Source organism: Lissotriton helveticus, chromosome 2_1 (assembly GCF_964261635.1).
Source record: "Lissotriton helveticus chromosome 2_1, aLisHel1.1, whole genome shotgun sequence".
Lineage (NCBI taxonomy): Eukaryota > Metazoa > Chordata > Amphibia > Caudata > Salamandridae > Lissotriton > Lissotriton helveticus.
The window spans coordinates 1,258,073,086-1,258,090,960 of NC_136059.1; the positions used below are offsets into that span (position 1 = coordinate 1,258,073,086).

The window sequence follows — 17,875 nt, forward strand, 5'->3', positions numbered from 1 at the left end:
GAAGAGTTAGTGGCACCCATTGGGCTGAGCGGCTGTGCAGGCTGTGATGTTGCCGGGTGCCCTGGTATGTCCTATGCCATTGTGTGATCAAGTCCCAGCACCAGACGTGTGACCTGGTGGCCTGCGCAATGTGGATGCATCGTGTGGAGGGTGCCATGTCTGCGGGCCACGGGCTTGTGGCTTGCAGTGGCAAGTGGTGGGACCTGCAGTCTACACGCCGGTGGCGGAAGGTGAGCAGTGTCGCCTGGGTGTGCATGGGCGGGCATGCTCCGATGGGTGGCGGGAGGGCCTGCGATGCCTCTGGCTGTGAGTGCATGGGCGGGCTGGTGGGCAATGTTGTCTTGTGCAAGTGTGTGTACTGTGCCAATCACATACCTGGACTCTGTTTCAGATGACGGCTCTGTCTCAGATGCGTGACCTGGTGTGCTGCTATACGTACCGGCAAGTAGTTGGAGACACACCGGTGGCAGCAGGTGAGCAGTGTGGCCTGGGTGCGCTGGGTCGGCTCCCTCTCTCTCTCCCCCTCTCTTCTTCTCTCTCCCTCTCTCTCTCTCTCTCTCCCCCCTTTCTTTTTCTTTCTCTCTCTCCCCCTCTCTTCTTCTCTTTCCCTCTCTCTCTCCCCCTCTCTTCTTCTCTCTCTCTCCCCCTCTCTTCTTCTCTCTCTCCCTCCTCTCTTCTTCTCTTTCTCTCCTTCGCTCTCTCTCTGTCCTTTGATGTGTGCAGGACACACCTTCTCATCATGTTTTTTGTCCTGCAGGCTGTGACCTACGGATTGTGTTGAGGGGAGCCACCATGTGTGTTCATTTTATTTCTGTGTTGTTTCAATAAAGGTTCATTGTTTGCTTCGAAAGTGAATGTCTGATGCTCATTTCTGTGACGACACATGCATGTCACCAGTTGTGATTGTGCAACATCAGGTGGATTATTTCATACATGTTTAGGTGTAGCTGATGTGGCTTGTCTTTGTAGGGGGGTGGCCCGGGGGTGGGGTCCTGAGGGTGGTGGCGGTGGGTGTTGTGGCCCTCTTGAATGTCTGGCCTGCATCCTGCATAATCAGTTGCTCCATGGCATCTGTTGCCCTTCCGATGACACCCTGGGCTATGTTCCCTTTTGTGGTGCAGGCGGTCTTCCGACTTTACACCAGGTTAGAGAAGGTGTATAATTCCTGTTGCTAACGCACCTGGGGCCAGATGTAGGTAATTTTAATTTACCGATTCTAAAACACCGAGTCATACCGAATCGGTATTTCAGAATCGGAAAATGAGATGTAGCTAAAAAATCGGTAAAAATTACCGATTCGGAATCACTCGGTATTTGAATTCGGTATTTACCGAATCGGTATATACCGACTCGGTAAAATCCGATTCGGTAAAACCCATACATTCCAACGGGCCCATGGCCCATAGGAATGAATGGGTATTACCGAATCGGTAAATACCGAATCGGTAAATACCGATTCGGAAATTTGAAATTGACAAACATGTGAGCCTGTGAACCAATCAGGAACTCCAACCACACCCAAACCCAAAGGTACTGGGGAATCAACCAATCAGAATCAAGCACCCCTCCCCAGTACCTGGGACTGGCCACGCCCATGCAGGTGCAGAAACCAACAGTTAGGAGAGCAGGAGAACAGACTGAGGAGCAGGCTTCCCTGAGCTCACCTGTACAGCACCATGGAGAGTCAGGATGCACAGAGGGATGCTGCTCAGCGCAAAAGAAAGATGAAATTCAGCCCTGAGGAACTGCAGGTGCTTGTTGCAGAGGTTGTCAGACATTACAGCAAGATCTTTGGGAAACAATCTCTGCATGTTGCTGAGTCCATCAAGCGCACAACCTGGATTGAGATACAAGGCAAGGTAAAGGCCATTGGTGTCACCCACCGTGAAATAGACGATCTGAAAAGACGGTGGTATGATCTCCGCATCATCACCAAGAAGAAACTAGCTGCCCACCGCAAGGAAGCTTGAGCAACAGGGGGAGGAAGAAACCGAGCCCCATGACTCACCGACATAGAGGAGCTGGTGGAATCCACCCTTGAGCCTGAATCCATCCACGGCATCGGGGACGCTGACAGCTCTGCAAGAGCTGCAAAGAAACGAGGTAAGATGCCAGTACATTGTCATTAACCCATTTACCTATTCCCCTTACACACTCTGTGTGCCTACATCATACTCCAGAACATGTTTTACCTATGTCCTGCAATGCATCATGGGAAATGTAGTCATAGGTAGATACCTCTATGCAGTCAGCATGCCATGCAGCAAGGGATGCTACAGACTACTAGCATAAGCAAATGAGGGACAGGCAAATGTGCTATAGTATTGTGTTTAATCAAGAGACACAGGTGAACCACTCCACTGACACAATGTCCATGTCTGTCCACAGGGGAGTCATCGCGTAGCGCAGCAAAGGATAGGGAGAAGAGGAGGGAAGAAGCTGGACCCAGCACAGGACACGGAGGGAATGACAAAGAGCAGGCTGCCAAGTCACCTGAGGAGCCAACACCACCACAGCCACAGTCCCCTCTGTTATTTGGGAGTCAGGAGTCAGGAGCAGTTGCACAGTCCCCCACCCCCACAACTCCGTCCCCAGTGCTGGAAAGGGCAAGGCGCCCTGATGTGCCCCCCCCCCGCATACTGGAAACATCCGAGGAGGAAGAGGATGAGGGTGACATGGCCATCAACCCACAGGATTCAGCCGACGCTGAGCAGCTGCCCACTCCCAGAGCTGTGCGGGCCAGTGTCCGAGGACGAAGGCCATGGGAGGCAGATGAAGTGCGTCAAGATCAGGGGGTCTTCTGCGGACTGGAGGCCACCATGGTCAATGTTCAGCGCCTGCAGGCGAAAGCAAGGATGGGGGTTCAGAGGCAGGCACGCACCACCAACAACAAGCTGGATGAAATAGGCAAGGGCATTGGAGACATATCTGAGAGCATACAGTCAATGGCACCTGGCATTTCCGACATGACACAGTGCATGACTGTCCTGTGCGACAAGTTGGACAGGAAGCCTTTGGAGAGACGCAAGGCTCGTGTCGATGTGCGGCAGCAGACAAAAGCCCTGAACAGATTTGCAACTGCAACCACCCTGCTGTGCAGACGGTCAGTGGCGATGCAGGATGCCTTTGTGCAGTGCTGCACCAATTTATCTGTGGGAATGGCCAGAGTGACCTCTGATATGGAGCTCATGCTCGCACAACAGACTGCCACTCGAGGCGACATATGTGTGGGTGAAAGTGAGGAGTCCACCAGGAGGAGTGGCGCAAGCACTCCTGTACAAGAAATACGTAGGAGCAGCAGGCGTCATGCTACTGAGACAGGCCACACCGAGAACATTGACACACAGCCACAGCAGTCCCACCCTGTTGTCCATGGCCGTAAACATTGACTATGCCCTCCACCCAAGGAACAGGTCACGGTGGTGTTAACCGTAACAACACAGTCATGGACATTTATATAAAGTCTATGGAGAACTGGTTTTTTTTAGAGGTACAGGGAGATACTGGGCGCACTGCACACGTTAGTGTTGGGAATGGATAGGTCTGGGTGCAAGTAGGCGAGGGGAAAAGGCCCTAAACCCCTCCAAGGGTGTGCGCACGCTAAACAATGTAAGAACAGATACCAAATGCACACCAAATTACAGTACAGAGAGAGATGCCTCAATGGACATAAATGAGTACAAGTAACAGAGTTCAGAACAAAAAAGGGGAAGCGATGTAGTACGATTCCTCTTTATTTGCATGGACGGCCAGCCGACACGTGTTTCGTCGTCAAGCGGTAACAATGCTTGCACGACTCATCAGGGCTGTAGCGCGAAGGAAAAGGACCACAGGTCGCTAAGCCGGTGATACTTCCGACCCGGCCCCTGCTCGAGACCAGGTAGACGTAGGTAGGTGGATGTGGCTCCAGATTCCAAGGATCATGCAGTGTGAACGATGCTTTATGTAAAGAAAACAGTACTCCAAGCGACTCCAGTAAATGGATGCCACAAAATGAAATAAAGCATCCGCTTCGCGGTGCTAGCGTGACTGGGTTGAATGATCGGAGATAAGGGTTCCGGAGTCTTTTGATCGCTCCAAAGTGCGGGATCGGTAGTTATTGCGAGACCTGCGGGATGGGTGCCTCCACGCAGCGGTTCCGGGTGCTTTATTTCATTTTGTGGCATCCATTTACTTGTACTCATTTATGCCCATTGAGGCATCTCTCTCTGTACTGTAATTTGGTGTGCATTTGGTATCTGTTCTTACATGGACATTTATATATCGTGTTCAGAATGTGTGCTATCATTGCACTTGCGTAGTGAAAATTAAACTACCTACGTCATGACCTTTGCCTGTCTGTGTCTCATTACTCACTCAGAAATATTGCTGTGTGACCTCTGCCCGTCTCAGTCTCCCATCTGTCGCTGCTGCTGCTACTGTACCATGGGGCTCTGCCAGTTCTGTGTCATCATCAATGTCCTCATGATGTGTGATCTCCACTTCTGTGCCTTCCTTGGTGGTGAGATTGTGTAACATTGCACAGGTCGCAATGATTTTGCAGCACAGAATAGGGGTGTACTGGCGTGCCCCTCCACTCTTGTGGAGGCAGCGAAACCTGCTCTTTAGGAGTCCAAATGTGCGCTCCACAACGTTGCGTGTAGATCTGTGAGCCACATTGGACCGCCTTTCACTCCTGGTGGATGGGTTGAGGTAGGGGGTGAGCACAAAGGACCGCAGGGCATATGCACTGTCGCCTAGGGGGGAGAAAGACTGACATTACTAGCATGTACATGATACATTGATCTGCTGTGAGTAACAGGGTGTGTCAAATTAATTTACCTAGCAGGTATCCGTTTCCAAATTGTCTGGCAACTAGGCGTGTGTATATTCCACTATTCTGGAATATGTACGAATCATGGGTACTTCCAGGGAACTTCGCAACGATGTCTGTGATGATGTTGCCAGCGTTGCATATGACCTGTACATTGATGGAGTGCGTTGACTTGCGGTTTCTGTATATGTGTTCTGTGGCTGCAGGTGGACAGAGTGGTACGTGGGTGCCATCAATGCAGCCTATCACGTGAGGGAAGTGTGCCAGTTGATAGAAATCAGTCTTGGTTTTTGCAAGTTCTACAGGTGTATCAGGGAATGAAATGTAATGCTCCATCCTCTGCATCATGGCGTCAAGGAACCTCCTGAAGAAGCGGGACAGGCAGCTCTGGGACACACCAACCACTGCAGCTATCACGCTCTGGTATCTCCCGGAGGCAAGCAGGTGTAAGCTACACAGCACCTGCACATGGGGTGGGATGGCGTGGGCCCTGGGTGTTGGGTGCTCCAGGAGTGGGTGTAGGTCCCTGATCAAGTCCTGGATGGTTTGGGGATGTAGCCTGTACCTCTGGAGTATTTCAGGCTCTGTCAGTTGGAACAGTGTTATCCTCTGCCTGTACACTTGTTCCTCCCTTTGCCATTAACTCTCTTCTGCTGCCTGTAGTCTTTGCCGCCTTGCAATGACGTAGAAAGCCGCCATTATGGTTCCACAGTTGCATTTTGGGACTCTTTTTATGGCCTTCATCTGATTACCACCTGCATTCAATCCATGGTAAATACCGACTCATAAATACCGAATTTCCATTTATTCGGTATTTTTTGGCTTTCCTACATCTCCATGGCCATTTTTTACCGTTTCTTATTTACCGAATCAAAAAATAAGAATTCGTTAAATATGAATTCGGTAAATTCCGCCTCGGTAAGAATACCGACTCTTATTTACCGAGTCGGAATTATACCGACTCTTATTTACCGAGTCGGAATTATACCGACTCATATTTACCGATTCGGTAAATAATAGGCTCCTACATCTCATTTCATTTATACCGGTCGGTAATGGACGAAATTACCGAATTACGGCCGTTACCAACCGGTATTTGGCTACCTACATCTGGCCCCTGATCACATGTTTTGTGTTCTTATCGCCGATCTGTCTGGTCGTTGAGAATGTTGAAGTGTGGTGTTGTCGCTGCTTTTTGCACGGGAACTCCTACTCTGCATCTCATTAGCAATAGTTGTGGGGGTCCTCTGTGGCGATGTTTTATGCACCTGCTATCGCGGGTAAAATGGTGCTGTGGGCTGTTAGCACCTGCTTGTGAATGGCGGGGTAAATTTATCACGACTTTTGCTGCGATAAAGTGCAGTTAATTCCATGAGAGCTCCTTGTGAATATGCCCTGTTACTCTTATAAAAATAATGACATCTATAAAAAGGAGGTTATAGGGACTATTAGTGTTATTGCCAAAAGAAGTAACCCAAAGGTGAGCAAAAGGAGGCTAACACTCATGTGGCAAACAGAGAAAATAATTTCTGTTGGCAATTAAAATGTGAGGGAAAGACACAGCTAGAAGGTTCTCATAGTCAACTTGTCATGTGCAATATAATATTAGGTATAACTTACCTAGGCCCCTGTTAATGCTGTCAGTTATATGTGTGAGCTCCGCAATCAGAAATAAAAATAAAAATGAGCATCCCTGTCTTGAAACAAGCACTGGCCTGAGGCTCGTGACTGTTATTATGGGATGCTTGGGGATTACAATAAGGTTCCAGGAAGAAACTAAAAAAGAAAAGCTATTAGCTCAGGGCATAAGCCTATGGCTAAAGTGGGACACATGTGCCATGCATCCATGGCCCAAAACCAGCTCATTCCTGCAGAGAGGAAGAACAGGCCCACAGCGCAACAGTCACTGTCAGGTGTGAAGGCTACTGGTGAAGCCGGCGTACAAGGTCAACTAAAGATGGCCGGCAGGTAGTGTCAGACAAATATCTAAATGAAGTAGATTGGGTAGATCAAGGAGAAACATCTGACTGGATTGCATTACCAAAATGACATAAAAATGTGCCTAGTCTAATTTAGACAATGAGAAGAAGGGGGCAGGCGAAGGGGAGATGGGGCTGGAGAAAGGGGAGGCTCTTCTGAATTGAATATGTGCACCCTATAAAACATGACCTGGGTTCTTTATATGATCATTCGTCACAGTAAAGGCTACACAGTGGTTCATTATAATCTGGTTACATTACAGTCTGAATTTATTACATGAATACAATTTTTACATTTAACAAGTACAGACTAATCAACAAAGGAACAATACAAATGAACATAGAGATGAAGAAAACATATAGTGTAACCACATTAGCGTAAAAAGGTTCCGAAGGGGAAGTACCCAAGAAATAGGTTAAATGCTGGTATTGTAGCATTCTATCATTATATGAAGATTCCACAGAAATCAGTTTTCCATAATATTATACCATTCTTCTGAGACATTCGGTCCGTCTCATTTGAGTTACAGCAATGTATATGCACTTATATTCAAGTCTTTGTATCATTTCTTGCAGGTCACCTCCTCTCAGTGGTTTTTGAGCCACCTCGATCATGTGCCAGTCTAAGTCCTCTTTGGCGGGTCCCTTTTCCAAACAAATGTGCCACTTGTGGTGCAGTTGACCTTACACTGGACCGTGCATCTGTGTTGTCTCATTTGTGCTTTGTAGGTTGTGCAGTTTGGCTCATGTAAATCAACTCATAAGGGCACCTTGTACTGTAAGCCATGTGGGTTGAGTTGCAATTTGAAAGTAACTTAAGGTCCTGTTTTATACAGTTGTGATTAATAGGAGAAGTTGTGGCCTCATGGTCAGAACTGCCGACTATGGAACTGGGGAACCAGGTTCCAGCCTTAGTGTCAGCTCAGCCTCCTGTGATTCTGGGCAAATCACTTAATCTCTCAGCGCCTACCCAAAAATGAATGTGTCCTTGTGTAACGAAACTGGTGCTCATGTAATGCACTCTGATACCTTCGGGTGGGGTTCGGTACATAAATCTGCAACAAAAAAGAAAAATAGTATTGGGATTGAAAGTATAACAGCACGGTATGCAATTGCCACATTAGTAGGGTACATAACATAGTGACTGTGGAATTTTTCTCTCTTTTTTTTTCTTTCACCAGCATGCACAATGTGGTTTCTGATGATGTGGACAAATTTTTAAACAAATAAAAGTTCCAGAACAAGTCTGCCTATTAATAGGGCATTCCAATGTTTTTTTAAATATTTTCAAACCTTTATTTGAGTCTGGGCTAAAAGCAGTGATGCAAACCTATTTGTCAGATTGTTTTTTAAGTTTCGGTGACAGTAGCCCTCTTTGTGGCTGCCTTTACTATCTTACAGGGGGTACCTCCTGGCTGCTAAGTTGTCTAAGAAATTGGGTTCAGTAAACATTCTTAAATGTACAATTGCGCCTAATACATTAAAGCTGGCCAACATGGAGTCTGCTTGCAGTGCCATGGAGTGAAAACATTTGTACTGTAATAACTTGTTTTTATCTTTGGGTTTGCTCTTGCTTTCATCCTGTTTTTCATTTCTTTCTTTCTCTCCCCTTTTCTCTTCTTTATTTCTTCCATCTTTGTTTTCTTCTGCCTCTTTCTTTATCTTTCTTTTCATCATTTGACTTCCTACTGTATCTTTCTCCCATCATCTCCTTTTTCTACAATGTTCTTTTCTATTTTAATTCTATCTTTCCCTCTATATCACCTTTTTTCCTGCTTATTTTGTTCCTTTCTCTTCCTCTGCTGAGCTAACTTTATTTGCTCATCTTGACTCATCTGTAGGCCTCTTTGTTTTACCACCTTGCTCTTACTTTCATTTTATTTTTCATTTCGATTTCTTTGCCTCTCTTTCATTCTCCTCTTCTTTCTTTCTTCTTTGACTTTCTTTCCTCCTGTCTCTCTTTCTTTGTTCCTTCTTCATCTTTCTTTTCAGCATCTGGTTTCTTACTTTATCGTTCTCCCACCCGCTCCCTATTACTTACTCTCCCTCTCGCCTGTTATTTTCTTTCTTGTCTGCTTCCTTTCCATATCCCTTTTTTCTCTTTCTTACTATTTAGACCATTTTCCTTTAATTTTACTGTCACATTTCCATCCTTTTACTTATTCAATCATTGTTTGTATTTTTCCATTATTCCATTTTCCCATCTTTTTGTCTTCTTTCATTTAATACACCTTTATTCATCATTCTTACAGTGTTCTACCCTTCTATTCTTCTCACACTCCCTCTTCCCATCTTGTTCCATCTAATCCTCCCTTGATTCTTTCCCTCCACCTTTTGTTCTTTCCATCTGTCTACCAGTCCTTTCCTTCATCCGTCTTTCTTTCTTCCTGCCTCCTTCCATTTTTACAATCTGTCTGCTATCTTTATTTCCTTCTTCCTTGCTCACCTCTTCCTTTCCTTCTTTCCTCTGTGTCATCTTTAAAACATATTTCCTTTTCCCTTCTTTATTCTTTTCTTACTTGTTTACTTCATTCCTTTGTCCCCTCTTCATATTGTTTTTTTTTCTTTTTTCAATTCCTTCCTTCTGTGGTGTGATTTTCAACCCTGGCAGAGGGATTTACAAAATATGTTAAAGTAGGGTATAGCACTTTACCAAATGGGGTGTAGGGCCTCGCTAATTAACCTTACTGTCTTTCAGGCATGAGCTAATAGGTCTAATGATAGTCGCTGTGTACATATTATCACAACAATAACTTGCAACTAATGGAATGCTTTCAGGCAGAGTAGCACCTATGCAAATTGCAAAAGGACTCTCATATTTACAGGCAAGGAATGGTTAGACGAGAGTACTATCACTTTAGGATTTCTCCTGGCTGACATAATAATAGTCTCATACCTACAGATAAGAGATAGCAGGTGCAACCTATTCAATCAAGTGATACCAAGCACATCAAAGTTCACACACTTTCTCTACGAGGGACCAACAACCGCCATCGCATATAAAGTGTACATGTATTCAGTGGGAGAATAGCACTTTGCACCAAATAATAAAATTTGCACCGGCGTGCAAACTATCATATTTAAAGCAAACCCTAATGCTTAAGGTAAGAACATAAAAATGACTTTGCCACACCCCACATTGAAAGTGTTACTGACGCGAGCGTTCCCAACTAGAGGGAACTGCACCTTCATTGGGATCAATAGGCAGCGATTCGGACAGCAGTGGGCAGAGGAAATACATTTTGAGTATGACTGCATTTTACAAACAAATACCACACAGTTTTTTACACTGTCTTTCCTGAACAACCAGTAGTGGGCACTAGACAATGCTATTGTGCTGCAGGTGCAGTAGGTCAAGGCATGTATGACGGTTCAGATTTCAAACTCTAGCAGACTCACACTATACCTCCGGGGCATGGGTCTCATACCTTTTCTCTAATGAGAGCTATTTCTGGTAAGTAAAAATTGTCGTGAGCTACTGAAGTCCATCTAACTCACATATTACCAGACACCCCCTCGCCCAGATTCATTGACTTTACACCTAAGGTCCTTGGAGCCCGATAATATTGTTTGTACAAAATACTGTGTCCAGGGGTACTATGATAGGGTTGCCATGTGAGTCAGTGAGTGCATGGTCTGTGGGGATGTATGAACATGTGTGTGAATGAATGCGATATATGTGTATGGGTGACTGAGAGCCTGTGTCATGTATGTACCGGTGGCACAGGGCATACCTTTCTTCATATGTGGCACCGTTACATATACAACACAAACATACTACCTTTTAATAGGAGAAATTTAAAGTGCAGAAAATTGTTCTGTAGAAATGTTCATAATAAGGAACATTTTTCTGCACTTGGTGGAACATTCTTCAGCATTTTAAATTTCCCCCATTTTAAAAAGGAATTAATTGGCATAATTAAAAGTAGAGATAAACATTTAGACAACAAACCATAAAAACATTTTTCTTCACTTTAAATTTCTCCCATTTAAAAGAAAATGACAGTATTTTTCAGTTACAAATATGGCACAGGTTCTACCAGCCACTGGGAGCAAGATACCTGCTGTTTGTAAAAGTGACACTTTGAAAAGGGCAAAAATTAAAATGAAGAGTGAACTTAATCATTATGTGTCTGCTTCATTTTAATGTTCTCTCATTTAAAAGCATCCAGAATATCATTTTTTCTCATGCTGCAATACTGAGTTGGGAACAACTCCTATTTAAGAGTTAAATACCTCCATGAATCAGTTCTAAACCTCTGTGACACTCAAGGGTCATACGGCTTACTGAACACTGCTCATTATCAGCCTCTGCTATCTACAGCCTGATAATAAAGTAAAATAAACATAGCCTTTCCTTAACTTTAATATGGAAACACAACACTTATTTATTGCAGTTCTTAATTAAAAATGAACTCAAGGCTGGGAGCACTCGAAGGTTTCTGTGAGCTACTGGTAGAATGCGATTGATTGGTTGGAGACACCTGCTCTGGGAGCTTCTACTGGACAAATACCTGAGATTAATGCATCAATCCTCCTACAAAAAGGACTGCTCAGACCATTCAGACACAAACAAGTGCTTTCAGACTCCTCCTTTTGTATTCATAGTTACAATGAAGACATGAAACACTGGAGATCCAAAGTGGAAAATCAATCAAAGCTCAGCAGTTTGGATATTGGATAACAGCTCTGCAGAGCCAGCTGTCATTAGTGCATGTTTCACTTTCATTAGAATGCTAATCGAAGGTACTCACTCTATAAGAAGTGCAGCGAGAGATCTTAATCTTCAATGGGTGCTTAGATGTGTCAGGTAGCAACCATTACTATTAGAATTTGCCCAGAAATGGAGCAAGAAAGGCGACACATGAGAAAGAAGCCTAGTCTGCAAAGTTCTCATCTAAATGCAGTTATTGCTGGGTACAGACAGGACTCCTACTGTGTCAATTCTGGGAATTTGAAAACAACATATTTTCAATAAATCAGTGAGAATGTTCACCCAAAGCAGTCCATGAGGGTATGCCTTCCACTTAAGCTTGTATATCAGAGACACTGCAGTTCCTATATGAACGATAGGCCTAAAGCTACCAGACATGTTTTACAAAGTAAAGCCTGCCGATTAATCAAACCTTCTACTGTAGTAAGTCCTTTCAATAAAGCAAAGGTTTTCTTCAAGGTCATGTATATTAATACTGTTGGTCCACTTCCCTGCTCAAACAATACGAATAAGTATTAGCTACAGTTGATCAAGTTCTTGATTTAGGTGAATTTAGCAGAAGCATCAAGCAACAGCTCGCCAACTCATAACAGACCTACTGTGCTTTGAAGTAACAAGAGGCGTAGGAGCATCTCAGTCCGTCCAAGTGCTGGCTTTAACTTCCATGGTGCTAGACGAAAGTTTAAAAGAAAGTCTAGCTACATAGGGAACACAACTCCACTTCTCTAATCCTTTCAACTAAAAATCAAATTGATTGGTAGAATATGCATACAGCGCGCTTAAGCAGGCCTTGACTTTGAAGGTGCCAATTAAAGACATCATGGTTTTGTAACCTATTTAGTGTGCAGAGAGTTTAAAATAATCAGCTGACAAACTACTTGACGTACACCATATGAAAAATGATATGGCTTCTCAATGTATGTCTCGGACCTCTGAAGAGGCTCCAATCTGCAGGATCAACCATGTGTTGATCTGTTCTAGGATCCACAGAAAACAAGACATTGCCTACCCAATTCCAGTCCCGCTCCATCACATCTAAAGATGCACCAAGTGGCTGCATACCAGAGGCAGGCAACCTCATCCATGAGAAGATTCCTGAGACAGAAGCCTTTGGACCTGCTTTCCGCTCATCAATACTGGTAACTGGGGTGAAAGACACATAAGCTGGGATCTTGTGTCCACCGCTGAGAGACAAAAAGAAAGGCCAAATATGGAATTACTTTGTGAAATCGTATCATGCTGGCCCATTCTCAAAAGACTCCCAATGTCACTGCCCAAATTACTGTACAATATCCTACATATGAAATGTCCCTCCCTGGAACTTCCTAAAGAAACCATAAGTATTGTTGTAATTGAAGGTCCATGTGGGCGGTGGCACTGAACCTGCATGAGGACCTTACAGCAACCAGCTGCAGGGACACGGCCCCTCTGCACTGCTCAATACTTGTAACCACCAGCACCAATTCTTTCATCTGAGATAAAAGGACTGTGACCTGATAGTGTGCAAAGCTCCCACCACTAAGAATTGGAAGAATGAAGAACCTAATGGCCATGTCATGATTGCCTATCTACCTTTTACTGATTCCAATTTTCCAATTCTTTAACCTGTTAATCTCAGGTGGAAAAACGGATGCATGACTACCATTCAAAATTTAATTGCAATAAAACCGAGATCCACTTATTTTTTGAATCTGCTATTTTTGCCTGTTTTGCATGGTCTTAAACCAAATACAGCACAATGCATCAAGAACTCAGAAGTCAACATAGACTCCAATCTTTTTTTGGTGCAACAGATTAAGTCTGCGGTGAATTCCTGCTTGTTACCTTTGGAAATGTTAAAGAGACTGATAGGGCTTTTCAATTTTTTCTCATAAGGTGCATATTCTCCTATTCTTTATTTTCTGCTAGGTTAGTTGATTGTAATGCAGTCTAATTAGAGCTACCAAACAATTTAATTTAATTTAACAGAATGTAGTTGATACAAACTATGGGGCTAGGATAATATTGGGATTAAAAGGAAGACATTACGTCACATTCATTTACCTCCCTGCATTGTCCTCTTGTTAAAAACATATGGTTTAAACATATTTACGCTTGGCATATTAAACAATATAATTCATAAGACAGAATGTCCTCAGGGTTATTCTGAGTTACATCCTTTAATACAGCCTCTCAAATCTAGCGATAACGCACTTTTAGTAATTTCTTGAGCCCAGCGTATTTCTTTGGACGTTTGTGCTTTTTCAATGGGCGCTGTTAAAAAAGAGATTGTCTTCCTGAATATCTCAGGAAGGAAGTTATTCATTTTAGATTCAGGAAAGGTCTGAAGACTGTCCTTTTCCCAAAACGCAATTCGACTTTTGTGCTAATTCAATGAGGGTTGGGTGGTATCTGTTTTGGTCTACCACTTTGGGAGCTTGCCTTTGTGATTAAAAAAAGAATGAGGAGTGGGCGACAAATGGTGCCTGCTTGGCATTCATCGGTGCCTTCAGTGCAACTGACCCACTGGCAGCTACACACACGCTAGGGAGATTACCAACCATGCCAGTCTTTTTTTCCCACCAGGGAGAGGAAGCTAGGGTCTAAGAGTGATCCTAAGGAATGCACCCACTACCACCACTGTATGAGGCTCATAGTCTCTCGTCAATCATTGGAGCTATAACATATACTCCTTTTCCTAGCCACTGTTTCACATTAAGGGTGGGCAGTAATGGGACATCTGCCACAAAAGTAGCCAATGTCCGACACTCACTCTGCACCTCCGCACCTCATTTAGATTGTGGGGAAGTCAATGTTCTCCATGGTGGGGCTGTTGCCGTCTTTGCCATCAGAGACATTCTCTGTGCACTCCTTATGCCCAGGTTCAGACTGGCTTATGAGATAATCAGGCAATGCCAGAAAGGCTGGTCAGACAGGTCAATGTTTGGGCTGTTTTTGTTTTGGCTCTTTGTGGGCCTGGTTTCTGGTCTGGTGGGTTGGTGTTTACTGTTGATTACCCTGGTATTACCGTATTTGAACCTATATGGATACTAAGAGAGTGCCCTAAGGGGGATTAAACCAGGATTTAAGCAAGCACTAAAGTATATTTACCCTGGTATTACCACACACATTCCCTTCAGCAAGCACAACTGTTTGCAGTCTCCCATATGTTGCAAAAGCCTATATATACTGTGTCTTTACAAGTTCAAAAGTGCCCCGATTTATAAATATGGGCCATTTTTTTAGTTATCTGATTTGCTAATGGGCCCACTTTTATTTTGGCACCTGGCCTACTTTCTGTCCCAGTCCAACCTTGTTTGTGCCACTGGACATGCCAACAGATGGGTCCCCCAATTAAGTACCCCTCCAATACCATTTCCACCAGCATATTTTCTGTATATAATTACCATATGAACTATGGTGGTCCCTGACAAGAACCTCTTTCAATGTAGCCGTTAAGGAGAAACCTCCCAGCATGTGAGCGATATTAGTTATATCATACTTGGAAATGGACACCTATTTTATTTTATTCCCAGAAATAAAATAAGTGACGATTGGCTGCCTTGCATCATTTTACCCCAGAAGCAGCTCCTGTTTGAGGAGCGATTTCAGGTGAACACTGTCCACAACAAGGGAGGAGATGTTTTCATTTTCATTAGCGGACCGGTCGCTGCTGGTGTGGCAGCGGTGGACCCTCCACCACAACGTTGATCTGGGTTACTGGAACACCTATCTTTAAATGAGGTCCTTAAATGTTTGCCAACTTCAGTTTTCTCTTGTACACAAGTAAGGGGCAAGATACTCTAATAATATTCCAATTTCCAGCGCGCTAACAGCCCTCATATGTGCGTGTGAAAGGACATTCTGACAATTCTCAGGCTCAGGATCGGAGTGCCGACCTGATTCTCACATATCCTAGCGAAGGAAAAAATGGTACATGTGAATCCTCCGAACAGACATGCCACGCCACCAACATGCATGTCCCCAGGATAAAAAATGAGTGGTCCTCTGAGGTCAGTATCTCGTGGTAACATTCAAAAAATCTCCAAGAGAAGAGGGACAGAACTGAAAAGAATCGCATTGAATGCATTTAAAATAAAATACCCCATTTCTCTACCAGACATTCCCAGAAACAAATTTCATATTTTTTTCTGAAGATTAGTGAAGGAGATACTCACCAAATGGCTGCTTTTTCAAAGGTGGGCTTTTCCATCATGTGACCTCCGAAAATGTAAACACAAGCTCAACTGGTAGTGTTGGAAGGGGATTTCGATTATGACTTGGCTCATCCACTCATAGGAGTTTAAAGCCCAGCTAGTCAGAATGACCAACAAACGTACTCTACTGAAATCCATTATATGAAAATTCACCTCATGGATATTCATTGTGGTAATCTGAAAGAACATATCAGGATTTTACGATTTGGTAGGCTGACGAGCACAGATTCACTTTGGATACTGGACTGCTTTTTTCAACATGGCAGCTTGAATTGAGTGTTCATAGTGAACCAAAATTTCATTTCAATTGTGTTAATGGATGTCTTGGAACCTGCGTTTTGAGTTTAAAAAATCCTAGAGGAATGTGCACATAAGAATCTCTTTCACTTCTTCCAATCCTTTGAACCCTCAAACAGCCCCACTGATACATCAAGAGAGCTAACATAAAGGTACATACATTTGACCTTTCATTAATGTGATTTTTGAATCTGAGGAGGCATGTAAAGTAATATTTATAGATCGTATTCTGTCATTTTTCACCCCATCTTCTTTTACACTTAGAGGCTGGAAGACATCAGTGACGTGGAGTTACCAGGACTAGAACACCCACTGTGTGCCAGCCAGAGATGACAGAGAAACGTCCTGTGGACATGCTCTCAGAAAAGTTGAGGCCAGGATCCAGTAGACTGCTGGGAGATCTCAAGTGAAGCCGCTGTCTACACCGCTGCTTCCGTGATTAATCTGAGGGGGTACCATCTCCTCCAGCTACTAACTGTAAATTGTTCACAATGCACCTCAGTATGCGTCAGCACACTGGAGATGAATTGGTAACTTCATCTACTGCACATGCAACCAGCTTTGAACATGCATCAAAGACTCGTGCCTGCCAGGGTCCAGTCACCCACAGACATGTCAGCTTCCAGTGATCATGAGATCATATATGGCTTCGCTGACTGGAGGTCCTGAATCTTCAGCCAAAACAATGGCGACAGGTGTTCTTCTGACTTTTAAGGTGAGTGAGTCCAGGAGCCTTGGCCCCAGGCAGACACACTGGACCAGATTTTTGACATCTATATCCAGTACTAGGTTCTGTAAGAATTAACGTAAAAGGGGTATTTTGTTGTACTAGGTCCTGACACAAGATATTGTGCCTTACTTTCTTAATTGGATATTGACATCTATGAGAGCCTCCAACACCGTCTCACAGGGTCAGTTTAAACCCCTGAAATATTGGGCAGAAAGCTTAAGTACCCAATGAGGACTTTGTTACGTTTGAATGTCCGAAAAACTTTCAAAATGAAGTTTATCCCAGGCTGTAAATCTCTGATATTCTGGAAGAAACAAACACTTTAGCCCTGGCAGGATATGCTGACAGTACCATGTGCCCCCCATGCTGCAGAAATGTTTTGATGCAATAATGACATGCCAAAGAAGCTCTGACTCTTTTTGTGATCAGTTACGTCACATGATGATCAGGGGCACTGTGGTACAGAAAATTTTGGACCTGTGTCATAAACATATTCGTATCATGACGAATTTGATATCAGCAGGCCGAGAATGACTAGTGGACTATGCACAAGCATTTTCGTCATATTCGAGTGACGAAATCACCCTGTATTCTGAGTTTTCGCCCAGAACCCTCGGGTTCCATTTTGTGAATAGCAGCCATTTTGTGGTTGCCCTCACATAGGCCGGTGACTAAGGCCATTTACCGAGTCTGAAGGACACGTACACCTTCGCTGACTCCTTCACGACCTGGGTAAGCTGACTCCACTGCCCAAGGTCAAAACCTGTTCGGTCAGTTTCTCTCCCAGTGGCCGGTCGAGATAGTATCAAGGCACAACATGCAATAAACCCTTCATCGCACACAAACCCTTCCTAATCTTACACACACCTGCCTCTGTTTCTTTCTTTATGACTTGCTTTACGAGGAGGAGGCACCTGTTTTTATTGGGGTTTCGTCGATATCTGATGAAAAATACTAGGCCTTGCCGGGTAATTGATTGTGGGCTGAACAAACTGAAATATGGGCTTGTCATCATGACTCTGCTTTTTCTTTGTATTGAAAATATGTGAATGGTCAACTGTAAAATAAGGAATGTTTGCCTGAAGCATAATATTTTGTATAAAAAGAGAAGGCTGGCTTTGTAAGATTGAGCAGTCTCCTGAGAAT

At 44.1% G+C, this 17,875-nt stretch overlaps 1 long non-coding RNA gene across 1 annotated transcript in view; it reads right to left on the minus strand.

The window, feature by feature from the left end:
• Positions 1-7,017: 7,017 nt before the first annotated feature.
• Positions 7,018-17,875, minus strand: part of LOC144818617 (uncharacterized) — a 106,003-nt gene continuing 95,145 nt past the window's right edge. Inside the window, exon 4 of the long non-coding RNA XR_013607144.1 lies at positions 7,018-7,847. This is a non-coding gene — a long non-coding RNA (uncharacterized LOC144818617). The remainder of the gene's footprint in view (positions 7,848-17,875) is intronic.